At 37.5% G+C, this 13,637-nt stretch overlaps 1 protein-coding gene across 1 annotated transcript in view; it reads right to left on the reverse strand.

Moving 5' to 3' along the window:
- LOC134224593 (latrophilin Cirl) overlaps positions 1 to 4,241 on the reverse strand; it is a 169,683-nt gene extending 165,442 nt beyond the window's left edge. Inside the window, exon 1 of the mRNA XM_062703999.1 lies at positions 3,330 to 4,241. The gene's annotated coding sequence lies outside the window, so the exon portion shown is untranslated. The remainder of the gene's footprint in view (positions 1 to 3,329) is intronic.
- Between the last annotated feature and the right edge of the window lie 9,396 nt (positions 4,242 to 13,637).

Consider the following 13,637-nt stretch of genomic DNA (forward strand, 5'->3'; position numbering starts at 1 on the left):
CTGTTTCATGGAGTACAACATCGTACCCCCAGAATGGCGACAGGTGAAAGTAATAGCTATTCAAAAGCCTGGGAAACCAGCGTCTGATCATAATTCGTACCGACCGATTGCCATGCTATCATGCATGAGAAAATTATTGGAGAAAATGATTCTTTCAAGAATCGACCATTGGGTCGAAAAAAATGCATTGCTTTCAAATACTCAGTTTGGTTTTCGAAAAGGTAAAGGAACAAATGATTGCCTAGCGTTGCTCTCTTCAGATATACAGCTGGCCTATGCGCACAAGGAACAACTGGCTTCAGTATTCTTGGATATTAAGGGCGCTTTTGATTCAGTTTCCATAGAAGTACTGTCGGAAAACCTGCACAGTAGTGGAATACCAGTCATTTTAAATAATTTTTTGTACAATTTGTTGTCAGTTAAACATATGAATTTTACTCTCGGCACCCTGACAACTTCCAGAAATAGCTACATGGGCCTTCCCCAAGGATCATGTTTAAGTCCCTTGCTTTATAATTTCTATGTTAAAGATATTGACAATTGTTTGGAAGGACAATGCACGCTCAGACAACTTGCAGATGATGCCGTGAACTCTCTCAGAGGTCCATGTGCAGCTGTCTTGCAAGGACCATTGCAAAGTACCCTGGATAATCTGAATGTTTGGGCCAGACATTTAGGGATCGAGTTTTCACCGCAAAAAACTCAGTTGGTTGTGTTTACTAAGAAGCGGTATCCTGCTCAACTGAAACTTAAGCTGTTGAATGATGACATCAACCAATCTTTTATCTTCTAAATACCTTGGGGTCTGGTTTGATTCCAAATGTACCTGGAAAACCCATATTGATTATTTGATAGATAAATGCCGGAAAAGAATACATTTTCTACGTTCTATATCTGGAACGTGGTGGGGTGCTCACCCGGAAGACCTCATCAAACTCTATAGAACGACTATTCTCTCTGTTTTAGAGTACGGCTCTTTCTGCTTCCTCTCAGCAGCTGATTGCCACCTAATTAAATTGGAACGTATTCAATATCGTTGTTTGCGTATTGCTCTCGGCTGTATGCATTCAACGCATAACATGAGCCTGGAGGTGCTTGCTGGAGTCACTCCTTTAAAGCACCGTTACTGGGAGCTCTCACTTAGAATACTGATCAAATGTGGGACAAGTAACACACTTGTCTTAGAAAATTTCGATAATATGCTTGAACTGATTCGTCAGTCAAGATTCCTGAGGGTCTACCTCAACTACATATCGTCAGATCTTTGTCTTCCATGTTATAATCCACCTCGAGTTAACTTCATCAACGACAGTTCCTCCATTGAATACGATCTGACCATGAAACACGCTATTCAAGGAATACCAGATCATCTTCGACAAATATCTATTCCTCCATTTTTCTGAAAAATATGAACATGTCAATTGCAACAACAGATATTTCACTGATGGTTCTCGCATCAACGGATCCACTGGCTTCGGTGTCTTCAATGTAAATTCAACCACCTTCCGAAAACTTCAGGAACCGTGTTCGGTTTATGTTGCTGAGCTGGCAGCAATTAACTTCGCTTTGGGGATTATTTCCGATCAGCCCGTAGACCATTATTTCATCTTCTCGGATAGTCTTAGTTCTATCGAGGCACTCCGGTCGATGAAACCAGTTAAGCACGCATCTTACTTTCTTACAAAAATAAGAGAGCAGATGCGTAATTTGGTCGAAAGATCATTCAAGATTACCTTTGTATGGGTCCCATCCCATTGCCTAATCTATGGCAATGAGAAAGCGGACACGCTAGCAAAGGTGGGCGCACAGGAAGGTGAAGTTTATGATAGACAAATCTCGAATAACGAGTTTTTCCCATTAGTCCGTCAGAGTACTCTTCAAAATTGGCAAATGAATTGGTCACACAACGAACTTGGACGGTGGCTATTTTCTATAGTTCCTAAAGTTTCTGCGCGAGCGTGGTTCAGAGGTGAGGACTTGAGTCGAGGCTTCATTCGCGTGATGTCAAGGCTTATGTCCAATCACTATTCACTAAACGCACATCTCTACAGAATAAACCTTGTCGATAGCAACTTATGTAGGTGCGGAGCCGGTTACGATGACATCGATCACGTAGTTTGGTTCTGCTCGGAGAATGACGCCGCCAGTGAGCGTGTGGCCCGAGGTAAACAACCCTACAGGGAAATAAGAGTTGTTTTGGGAGATTGCGATGTGGATTATATGCAGTCCATTTATGCCTTTCTTCGCTCGGCTGATATTAAAGTCTAATGCCCGTGTTATCTCTTTCTCAGTTTTTTCTCTTGTTCGATTCTGTTTTTCTGTTCCGTGTACCACGAAGCCCTGGCGATCCGGAAGATGCTTCCTGCTGAATCAAAATCGAGCACGACGCCATGCAAAACCGTCTTCAACGCAAACGCCCGGATGAGCAGCTGGAATAACCTAAATCCAAATCCTCACCCCGTCCATCCTGAATTAAGTAAAATATAACCTTGAGTCACCACGAGTATTATGGTCTATGTCCCTTCCCTACTAACTGTTAATGATAAGATGATACAAATTATAAAGATATCATACTTAAGAATTGCGGCTCCGCAAAGTGTCACACACGACTGAGCCTACCAAATAAATGAAATGGTTAAAAAAATGGTCTTGCTTTGTAAACGCGCATCTAAGCACGGCTAAGGAAGGGCCTGATATATCGCACAACAACGACATATCGATGACAAATCCTGAGTGCATTTTCTTCTTATTATAGCAGGTCTAATGCTTATAGTAATAAGCTTATAGCTCACCATCAGTTCAGCATTATAGAAGTAATTCTACATCTATTCATTAAGAATTCCAAAACCAATAAAATATATGAATTTGTATTTTGTGTGGAAAGCACAAACGAAACTCTATGCTTCTAGAAATTGTTAAAATTTCTAACGCTATAAAACTTCTCGACCGGAAAGGAAATGGCACTCACCAGTTAAGACATAGTAATGCTATCAGAGGCTTAATTCTGCAACGAATAGTGTTCTGAGTTCAACCAGTAATATCCCTATTTGACGACGATTTTGTTATTAAGGAATCTCATCAAACTGTGAGAAATAAGTTTGTCGTCAAAGCTTATGTATGATACAATCATGGAAAATATATAAAACTTTATTTGTACCTTCAGTACCTTCGTTTTAGAATAAGATTCTATAGTGCAGACAAGTTTTCAAATATTTAGGAATATTAGGGCTAGAAACCAGATGCCCAGAAATGCATAAAATAATGTGCGAGAAACTTATAAATATACAATCTCTAGAAAATAACAAAAGAAACGACTCAGTTTTACAAACCTTTTTCCAGCCTGCAGCTAGCAAAACTATCCTCTGAATTCTTCAGGGCTTCGTCTCTGCTTCAAGCACCTTGTGCCGTAAAGCGACCATTCACCGTACGTGTAAATATTCGTGGAAACAACAACGGCCACCATTTAGATCATCATTGCTAATATCGCCTCAGCCTCGTATTGACGTGCTCGTTGGCAACACTTGCTAGGCGCTTTCCCAAAGATACACAACTATGTTGTGAAGAAGCGAATATCATTTGAGATGATGGTACACAAACGCATAAACACTCCTGCTTCTGGCTGCGATGCTTTCGCTTCTCACCGTTTAATACCGACTGACCGCCGAGGATCACACAAACACCAACACACGATTACTCACGCCGCCGGTACTCTTCTCAGCCCAGCAATGAAAAATATACACGACGGCACTCTTCGCTCCTTCATCGCTAACCCAACGGGCAACATAAGCATAGCACACTACGACGATCTACGATAGCGAGTGACGAACGGTGTGCAGTAGCCAGGAATTAAGGTGATGTGGTGAGCGACTATCCGCTTGTTCCGTCCCTCCCGTTTATTCCTTCCACCAACGGGCACAACGACTGTACGACTACTTCGGTAATAATGGTTTTCAATGGTCGTCGTCGGAGACTGGGTCCGACCAAACAAAGGGCACACTTTTCGGGTCAATTTTTCCGTCACTACCGAACGCGAAACGGGCCAAATTTGGCAAAAGAGCAACACTATATGCACTGGGATCACTTTTCGACACACCTGGTCCTGGACGTGATACTTTTGGGCGAAATTTTTCGACTTGGAATTCACAGCACGGCGGAGCAACGAAAATCGCGACCGTCAGCTCTGGCTAGTGGCTGGTTTTAGTTTCTTCGCCGTCGTTCGTCTATCCTCTATCCTGCTGTTGGGAGACTCCTCGCTTGCATTGTACACTCTCTCTCTGGTGGCGGTAGCTCACTCTCCCGTTTACCTTGCGTTGCACATTATGCTGGACGGATGCTGAGTGCATTGGATCGGGGCAAGCGTTGCCAACACTGTATGGAGAGAGTTTTGGGTCACCATCGGAAGAAAGTGACCCAAAGTGGCATTCCAAACCTGTACCCTGTGAGCGAATGAATGCACGTTTTAATTCCGTTGGGTGTATACTACAGTGAGGCCTGCAACACTTGACACTCGATGATAGCATTTTTAGCATCAGCGGTAAAATTTCTGGTTGATCCTATCAGTAATAAACACACTTGTCTCAAAGGTTAAACAATGCATGTTTAAGCATAAACAAATTAATGTAAAATCGCATTAGCTAAGTTCCATTTACAAAACCATTTGCTTAATAACTTAGGGTCTGTCTCAATTGGATAATTAAACTGAAATTAAACTTAAAAGTGATATTTCAATAATTATCAAATAACCCTGCTAGCAGAGCAAGATTACTTTTGACAGATATCGAATCATTTTCCATCGATGTCCTATTGGAACTGCTGGGTAGCACCAGCCATTCTTATAACGGGGTGATTTTTTTATTTTCGAACTGTCACTTTTAAGTTTAATTCTCCAAATGAGACAGAACCTTAAAGCTGCGAAATATCAAGTTCAATGCAGAATTAAAATTCTGTAGGGATTAATGAGGCGCAGTTCACACAATTTCGAGGGCATGTTGTCTGTCCATCAACGATACTGTCAAGCGTCTGCGTAGTGTATGAGTCCTCACATCGTATACTGAAAATGAATTTCATCGTATCCATATAGATTTTTCTGAGATCTATTCTACCGTGCAACAATATGCTGGCGTTATCCTTTTATAGAAAAAATCTGAAATAAGAAAAGAATATAAATGAATTACAATGTGCACATGCTAAGTAAAACTTTTGTGAATGATTTCCATGCCTGTTTATACACATAAACATGTACTAAGACTTCCCTGCATGATAAAAATGAGGACTTTCAGTTTTTTAAACAATCAATAACTGTGTAAACGCAAATAGAATACAAAGTTGAAATGCAGACCAAGTTCCAGTTGGAATGTAGATACATAGAAGAAGAAGGAGCTAACTCTAAGTGTACAATAAAAGTTGAATTAAAGTATGAACGCATTATGATTTTAGCTCATAATTTTAATACGATCGTAAATCGTAATTTTAATACGATCGGAACCTTTAAGATACTGCTTCATGCTAACACGCATTATCCAATCAGAACATAAACTGAATTGCGATAGTGAGGAGGTGCATGCAATGAAGGAAATAATTTATTCCTTACATTCTGTCACCGTATAGTGCAGTATTTCTGTAATTTGTTTTTACCTATAATAAATTATTTATATTAAAGCTTTGTAGCTGACCCTCAGGCAAATATGTGTCTCATTGTGTCTTTTCCGGGCATATGCCGAGGCAGATGCATGCTTTCGATCCAGCAGGTGCTTTAAAAAATGTATCATTTAGGGTCTGTCTCAATTGGATAATTAAACTGAAATTAAACTTAAAAGTGACATTTCAGTAATTATCAAATAACCCTGCTCGCAGAGCAAGATTACTTTTGACAGATATCGAATCATTTTCCATCGATGTCCTATTGGAATTGCTGGGTAGCACCAGCCATTCTTATAACGGGGTGAATTTTTAATTCTCGAACTGTCACTTTTAAGTTTAATTCTCCAAATGAGACAGACCCTTAGGGTCTGTCTCATTTGGAGAATTAAACTTAAAAGTGACAGTTTGAAAATTAGCAAATATCCCGGCCATAAGAATGACTGGTGCTACCCAGCAATTCCAATAAAACATCGATGCAAAATGATTCGATAACTGTCAAAAGTAATCTTGCTCTTGTCACTTTTAATTTTAATTCCAGTTTAATTCTCCAAATGAGACAGACCCTTAATCTTTCGCATAAGTTTGGGCAATTGGATGCTTTAAACAAAGATGGTATTCACTCTCTCGCATTATTCTAAGCAAGCACGCTTTACGAGAAGATGACATTTACTCTCCCATCTTACTCCGGGCAAGTGCATAATTTGAAAGAAAAAAGTAATTTACAATCTCGCCTTTTCCCGGGCAAGTGCGTATATTGTATTTACCGCATTAACATTAGTAATTCTAGACCAACATTTGAAAAGGGCGTACGCCTTGGTTGCGAACTACTCGGATAGTCCCCGGTGGTGGACCAATCCAACTCCGACGTGGAGTTCCCCGACGTCGGAAGTTCCCCCGTAACCGACGATCCGTCTCAACGGGTGACCGGACGAGTGCCGATGTCAATCCAAGGATTCCGGGTCGAGATAACTTCCGGTTCAATGGTGCCCCGTCGACCCGGAGCCGGTGCATTCGCACGCCACGATCTACTCAGCTGGTCCCCGGCGGTGGGCCTAACCTACTCCGATAACCGAGTTTCGATTGCCTTGAGCCATTCACGGCGGATCTAACCTACACCGACGCACAGTGATTCCACTCCATACAAAAGTTGGCAAAAACCTCCAACAGGTTCCTAAATGATCCATTTTTGATTTATTTACATAACTTTGGGTCTAATAAACTTTGCTGAATCATTTGTTAGGTCCTTGCATATTTGTAGGAGTGGAGAAAAAGAGGGGAGGGTACGTACTCTTATGTTTCGAATACTAGCAGCGGAGGGCGATTTTCATTCAAAATGGTCAACTTTGACAAGCTGTAACTTTGTTCCCCGATGACCGATTAAGCTGAAATTTTGGCAGTGAACTACAAATATGTTGAAATTGTTAGATATAAATTTTCTCTAGTTTAATAAATTATACTCTAGTTTAAATTGTTCAAATTCACAGCAGTTTTCATAAAAAAATATACAAAGCTTTTTAGTGGAATATCTGCACATTTCAGGAGACGAGCTACTACTATCCCATTTAATTCCACCACTTGATTGTAACTTTTCAGATACGTCTTTTGACCACAACAGTAAGGCCGTCTTCAGTGTCTCATACTAACAAATAAAATATTTGATGTTTAGTCTATTTCTCATATCAGTCTCATGTGATTTTTTCGCATGATCATCAAAATTTCATAAAATGGACAGATTAAAAGTGTCTATCCATTTATTCTTAGATTAGCCTTAGGACGGGATTATACCACTAGGCAAACAAGAAACCATTAAAGTGATTTGTTCGCTTGTGTTGGATGCTTGATTGTCTTCAAGTTAATAAAAGCATTATTTTATTTATTAAATGTCATATGGTTTAAAAACACTTTAATTTCTTCTCTACCAAAACAATCTTCAATTTTTCATAAATAATATATACAAAATGAAAGTGATTGGAAATATGTATATAAATTTAAAATTTGTTTGACATTTGAACTAAACCGAAAATATTCACTCAAGCATTCTTCAGTATTACTTAAACTCTTAGAATTTGCTTTCAAGCCAAGATCGGTTCATTTGCCATAAAGGATGTTTGACATCACGTTCATTTGGCATTTGGTGTAATTTTGGTGTACTCACCTCTATGAGTCGATCTTGAAGGGACCATCGACTCATGGAAATATAGAGAAGAGGAATAGAAAATCTTTGTAAAGCTGTTTGAAGAGGCCATCACAATAACAGTAAAATAAGTTTTAATGTGGTATAATTGGCTTCCATGAGTCGATATAGAGTCATAGAACATCGACTCTTGGAGGTTTGACTGATTTCGACTTAGAGTGGTGGCGAAATTAATACAGAATGGTGGATATAACAACAGCCATGCAGACGTATTTATTTCATAGAAAGCATGAATTCGTCAGTTTGAGGCAAAGATAATTGTTAGCCCTTTATTGGGGTCATAGTTTACTCAGGAAGGGGTCTCCAGTAGCATTGCATGCCAATCCAGAGATGGCGAGTTCGATTCTCGGTACGGTCTAAGATGTTTTCGGGTTGGAAACATTCTCGACTCCCTGGGTATAGTGTATCCATTGTACTTGCTACACAAGATACATAATCATGCAAAGGCGGGCATAGAAAAGCTTTCAATTAATAACTGAGGAAATGCTAATAGAATACTAAGTTGAAAAGCAGGCCAAGTTCCTGTTGGAATGTAGAGCCAATGAAGAAGAAGAAGTCTACTAATGAAAAAGGGAATGATTAAGGTGTATTCTTAAAAAAAATAATGCGTATGTCCGGAACATCCGCAATGCTGGATGTTATTCCTGTTTCAGAAATATACGTATGCCCAGGATAAAGCAATGAAGGATATGATTCATCTTCCCTTTTATTTCCCACATTTCTTAATACTTCTTTTTTCCCTTTTTCTCATTTATCTAAGTTATCACTTTTCTTCACTTCTCAGTTTCACCCGCTTCTCATTTTTCTTCATTTCTTAGTATTCCTCACTCTTCACTTTTCCTCACTTCTCACTGTTTCTCCTTTCTCATGATAAAAATGACCATAAATCACTATTGTTTAGAATTAGTCTGAATACTATTATTTGTTTAAATTTTCTCATTATTTGTGAAAATATTCTTTAAATTTGAAATACTTAGAATAATTCGTTTATCCAAAACTAACTAGCACTGGCGGAGTTAAGCTGGGGCGCGTGCCCTACCAAATCCAATATGTTCCATGAAATGTATTTATATACGCCAAAGTTGTACTGAGGAAAAAAAAGAGTTCCCTTAAATTTTTCTAAACCCACCAGATTGAATATTTTCCCTGAAATTTAATTGTATTCTCCAAAATTATTAGGTATTTTTATATGAATTCTCGCAAGGTTTTCTCCCAGAAAAATATCGAAAGGATTTAACAAACGAATTCCTTAAGAAATTTCTAATGGAATATCCGAAGAAATTTCTAAAAGAATTCTTAGAGGAATTCTCAAGGGATTGCTCAGATGAGTTTTCAAAGGAATATCTGAAGAAAATGGATTTTCCAAAGATATTCCTAAATCAATATCCGTAGGTGTTTCTTCAGAACTTTTACTTTTAGAAAATACTTTTAGAAAATCCTTCGGTATTCCTTCAGGAATACCTAAGGAATCTTAATTAAAAATACTTTCGAAATTTTTTTAGAAGAAATCCTACCAAATTTTCTTTGGAATTACTGCTGGAATTGCTCTAGCAAAAGTTTCTCAAGAAAGCCATTCGGAAAATCTGAGAAGAACTTCCTTGAATTTCCTCAAAATTTCCCGGAAGCAACTTCATCAAGGAAGTCTTTCGAAAGTTCTTTTCCGGCCATTCGTCCGGGTTTTTTTTAGCAACTTTTCCAAAAAATCTTTTAGACCTTCGGAGATTCATTCTGGATAATCTTTTAATCATTCATTTTTTTCATCTCTTAAAAAAATCGTTAAGAAACTCTTCCAGAAATCTTTTGGTTATTTCATGAGGAAATTCCTTCGAAAATTTCTTTACAAATTTCATTCAAAATTCCTGCTGGAAATCCTTTGGGATTTCTGTCAGTAACTTCTCCGAAAATTTCTTTAGGATTTCCTATCTCATTTTTTATTAATTTCCCGGAATTTTTTTTTTAACTAAATTTTCCGTAGTAATTTCTGCAGATATTTCGGGAGAAATTAAAACTTTAAGCCAAAAAATCTAAAATATCGAGATTGCAGTCCTTCCAACATCATATGTCATCGGATATTCTCAAGAATTTCTAGGGAATTTTTATTCACCTTGCTTCAAAATTTTGGATCCAGGTGATATTTTATGAATTTACCTAAAAGTTCGTTCGTTAAATCCTCCAGACATTTTTTCGTAAAAAATACCCAGGAATTTATTCGGTTAGTCATCCAGCATACCTTTAAAAATTCCTTCAGAAATTCTATCATAAGTTTTTCTAAGTAATTCATCGGAAATTCGTCCAGTGACTCATTACAAAATTCCTCAAAGAATTTCTTCGAAAATCCTTCGCAAGCAACTCTAGAAATACCCTCAGAAATTCCTTTGAAAATACCACCTAAGATTTTTTTTTGAAACTCTTCCGAATTTTCTTTCAGAAGGTCTTTTAGCAATACTTTCAGAAATTCCTCCAGGTCTTCTTCTTATTGCCATTACATCCCTCACTGAAACATTGTTGCCTCGCAGCTTAATGTTCATTGAGTACTTCTAAAGTTATTAGGTTTTGTAAGCCAAATGCTCAGATGAAGCTCAAAAAACTTCAACGATTAGCGACCATCTCAATTACAGGTGCAATGAGCAGTACACCATCATGTGCACTAAATGCTTTACTGTACAGTGTACATGCTTCCTCTGCATCAAATTGTACAATTAGAAGCTGAAAAGAGTGCTTTAAGGAACAGAAGATCCAAGAACCTCTTATAAACTTCAGTATAAACTCCCTAGTACTAAACAATGAAGACTGAATGGACAGGACAATTTCAATCGACTGTTCAAAGTAATTGATCCTGGGCGCAATACATGGTTAAATGGAGGACCGAAACTTCGCTCAGGATCAATTACGTTTTATACAGGCGGTTCAAAACTGAACAACCAAGTGGGAGCAGGAGTTACTGGCCCTGAGATAGACATATCGATTCCCATGGGAAGTTGGCCATCCCTATTCCCAGCGGAAGTTCACGCAATTCTAGAATGATCTGTAATATGTTTGCGTAGAAATTACAGACACTCACATATATGCATAATGTCTGACAAGCAAGCAGTTTTGAATGCTCTAAAGTCGGCAACATGCACTTCAAAACAAGTTTGGGAATGTATTCAGTCCCTCCAAAAACTGTCTTGTCGCAACCAAGTCAATCTATATTGGATTCCAGGACACGGTGGAATAGATGGTAACGAAAAAGCCGATATGCTGGCGAGACTCGGATCATCAAGTTGGTTTACAGGACCGGAACCTTTTTGCAGCTTGCCAACTTCTTCTCTTAGTATGAACCTGAAGGTATGGGAATCTATGAAAATGAAAACCAATTTTAGGAACACAACCATTGCCAGGCAATCGAAACGCTTTATCACTCAAAATGTTTCCATGACTCGCAACATTTTAGAATTATCTAAAAGAGACCTAAGCCCTTTTACGGGTCTCATTATAGGTCATAGGTCCGAGCTGATATCATTTGAAGCTTATAGGGAAACTTTAAAATGATCTATATCGCTTCTGTGACATAGAAAAAGAAGATTCGGAGCATCTGTTATGTCGTTGCTCGGCAATTTTTTGATCAAGCTGCGAATAATTGAAAAACATATCTTAGATTGTGAGTAAAGACAAGTGAGTAATGGAAAGTATGTTGTGAGAATTACATAAAGTGTAAAGCGAGAAGTGAGGAATGAGACATTTTCACATCTCATAATTGGAAGTGAGAAGTGAAGTGACAAGTGAGAAGTGAGAAGTGAAAAATGAAAAGTGAAGAGTGAGAAGTGCGAAGTGAGGAGGGAAAAAGAAGAATTGAAAATTGTGATATTTTTCCTTATTATTCTTCTTCCTTATTCCTTCTACCTCTTTCTCTGTTTCTTATTCTTTCTTCTCCTTTTTCCTCCTTCCTTTTTTCTTTCTCCATCTTTCTTTCTTCTTTTTTTCCTTCTTCTTTTTTTCATCTTCCTTCTTCCTTTATCCTTCTTCTTTTTTCTTTCTTCCTTCTTTTTTTCCTTCCTTTTTTCCTTCCTTCTTTTTTCATTTTCCTACCGCTTCCTTGTTCTTTACTTCCATCATATACTTCCTTCATCTTTTTTTTTCTGATTTCTTCTTCCTCTACCCCTTTTTCAATTTTCCTTCCTTCACCTTTCTTTTCCTTCTTTCATCTTCTTTCATATTTTTTCCTTATTTCTTAATCTTTTTACTTCTCCCTTCTGCCATTATCTTACTTCCTTCTTCCTCTTTTTTCTATCTTCTTCCTCTTTCTTCTATCTTCTTCCTTCTTCCTTCTTCATTCTTTCTTCTTTCTTCCTTCTTCTCTTATCCTCTTTCTTCCTTCACTTCTAGATATTACGCTTCTCACTTTCCAATTATGATCTCACTTCTCACCCCTTCTGCTGTTTTTTTCACTACACTCTCTTACTTCTCATTTCTAAACTATCACAACTCACGTCTCACCACTTGCGTCCCACTTTTCATATCTCTTTCTCCATTACTTACTTCAAACAAATCATTTATCACTTCTCATTACTCATTTTTCTCAACTCTGTACTCAAATCATGACTTCTCATGTTCTCGTGTTCACTACTCACTTCTCGCTTCACTTAATAAAGAAACTAATTTCAACTATTCGGTCAAACGGTATTCGGCAAAGTTATCCTTTGGGCATTCCTTGGAAAGCCATTCCGTAACTTAATAGAATGTTTGAATAAAATTCTCTCAGAGCAATAACAGTTTTGAATTAAATTATCAAATAAAAATCAAATAAAAATAGCACCAAGTTTTATATAAACATTTTCAGAAATAAATGAAATTATAAACAAATAATCGTAATTTCAGTTAAGAATCTAACATTATGTTTCACAACTTTTCAGTGCATTACATTGATATTAATGTGGACCACTAGCATTCAACCCTTAAGGGCGCTAAGCGTTTATTTTAGAAATTGTCGAAAATGTTTTAACTTAAATAGCCATTAAATTCATTCACATCACATCACATTCACATCTCCGGGTACTCATTCCTTAGAAAACCTTTGGTTTATACTTGCTCGTTGGTGTTATAAAAAAGTAAACGATTCGAGAACATAAATATGATAAAATTTCGTTTTCGTTTTCGTATTTTGAGCCGAACACTTTTGGAAAAATATTCTGCTCATAATATCTGTTCATAATAACAGAAAATATAAATTAAAAACTTGGTGGTATTTTTTTTATTTCGATCAGTGCACTCATTACAATTGAAAGTCAAGGTAATATGGTTTTTCAATTTACCCTGTTGCAAGGGTAAGTGGAAAAACTACTCCTTAAAAGTCGAAACCACTTTTACAAATTTCAAGGGATTGATTGAAATAATGTAGTAGGGTGGTTAAAAAAATCGATTTTGCTCCACAACGCCCATTCCATTATGACTTAGATAAACATGACGTCAACTTTTTTCCAAGGACAATTCATTTATCGCTTCGCTGTTTGTCGAGCTATGCAAATTGGGAAGATAAAATAGAACCCAATTGTTCAATAGAAATATGATTTATTGGCAAGAATGATCTTATGAAGTAAATTAGACTGAATAAATTTGGTACAGGTTGATCATATTAAAGCCCATTTTTCGTTATTGAAAAAATAGCGTGTGTAACACGTTGCAAAACTCGATTTTCTCAGCACTTGTAGTATACAACATAGTATACATACAACTCGTGCTGAAAAAATCATCTTTTTGCAACTAGTTGCACAAACTAGTATTTTTAGCACGTTTTATAGAATAAATGCTTATTTGTATATTCCTA

The sequence above is a fragment of the Armigeres subalbatus genome, chromosome 3 (genome assembly GCF_024139115.2).
Source record: "Armigeres subalbatus isolate Guangzhou_Male chromosome 3, GZ_Asu_2, whole genome shotgun sequence".
NCBI classification, from domain to species: Eukaryota; Metazoa; Arthropoda; class Insecta; order Diptera; family Culicidae; genus Armigeres; species Armigeres subalbatus.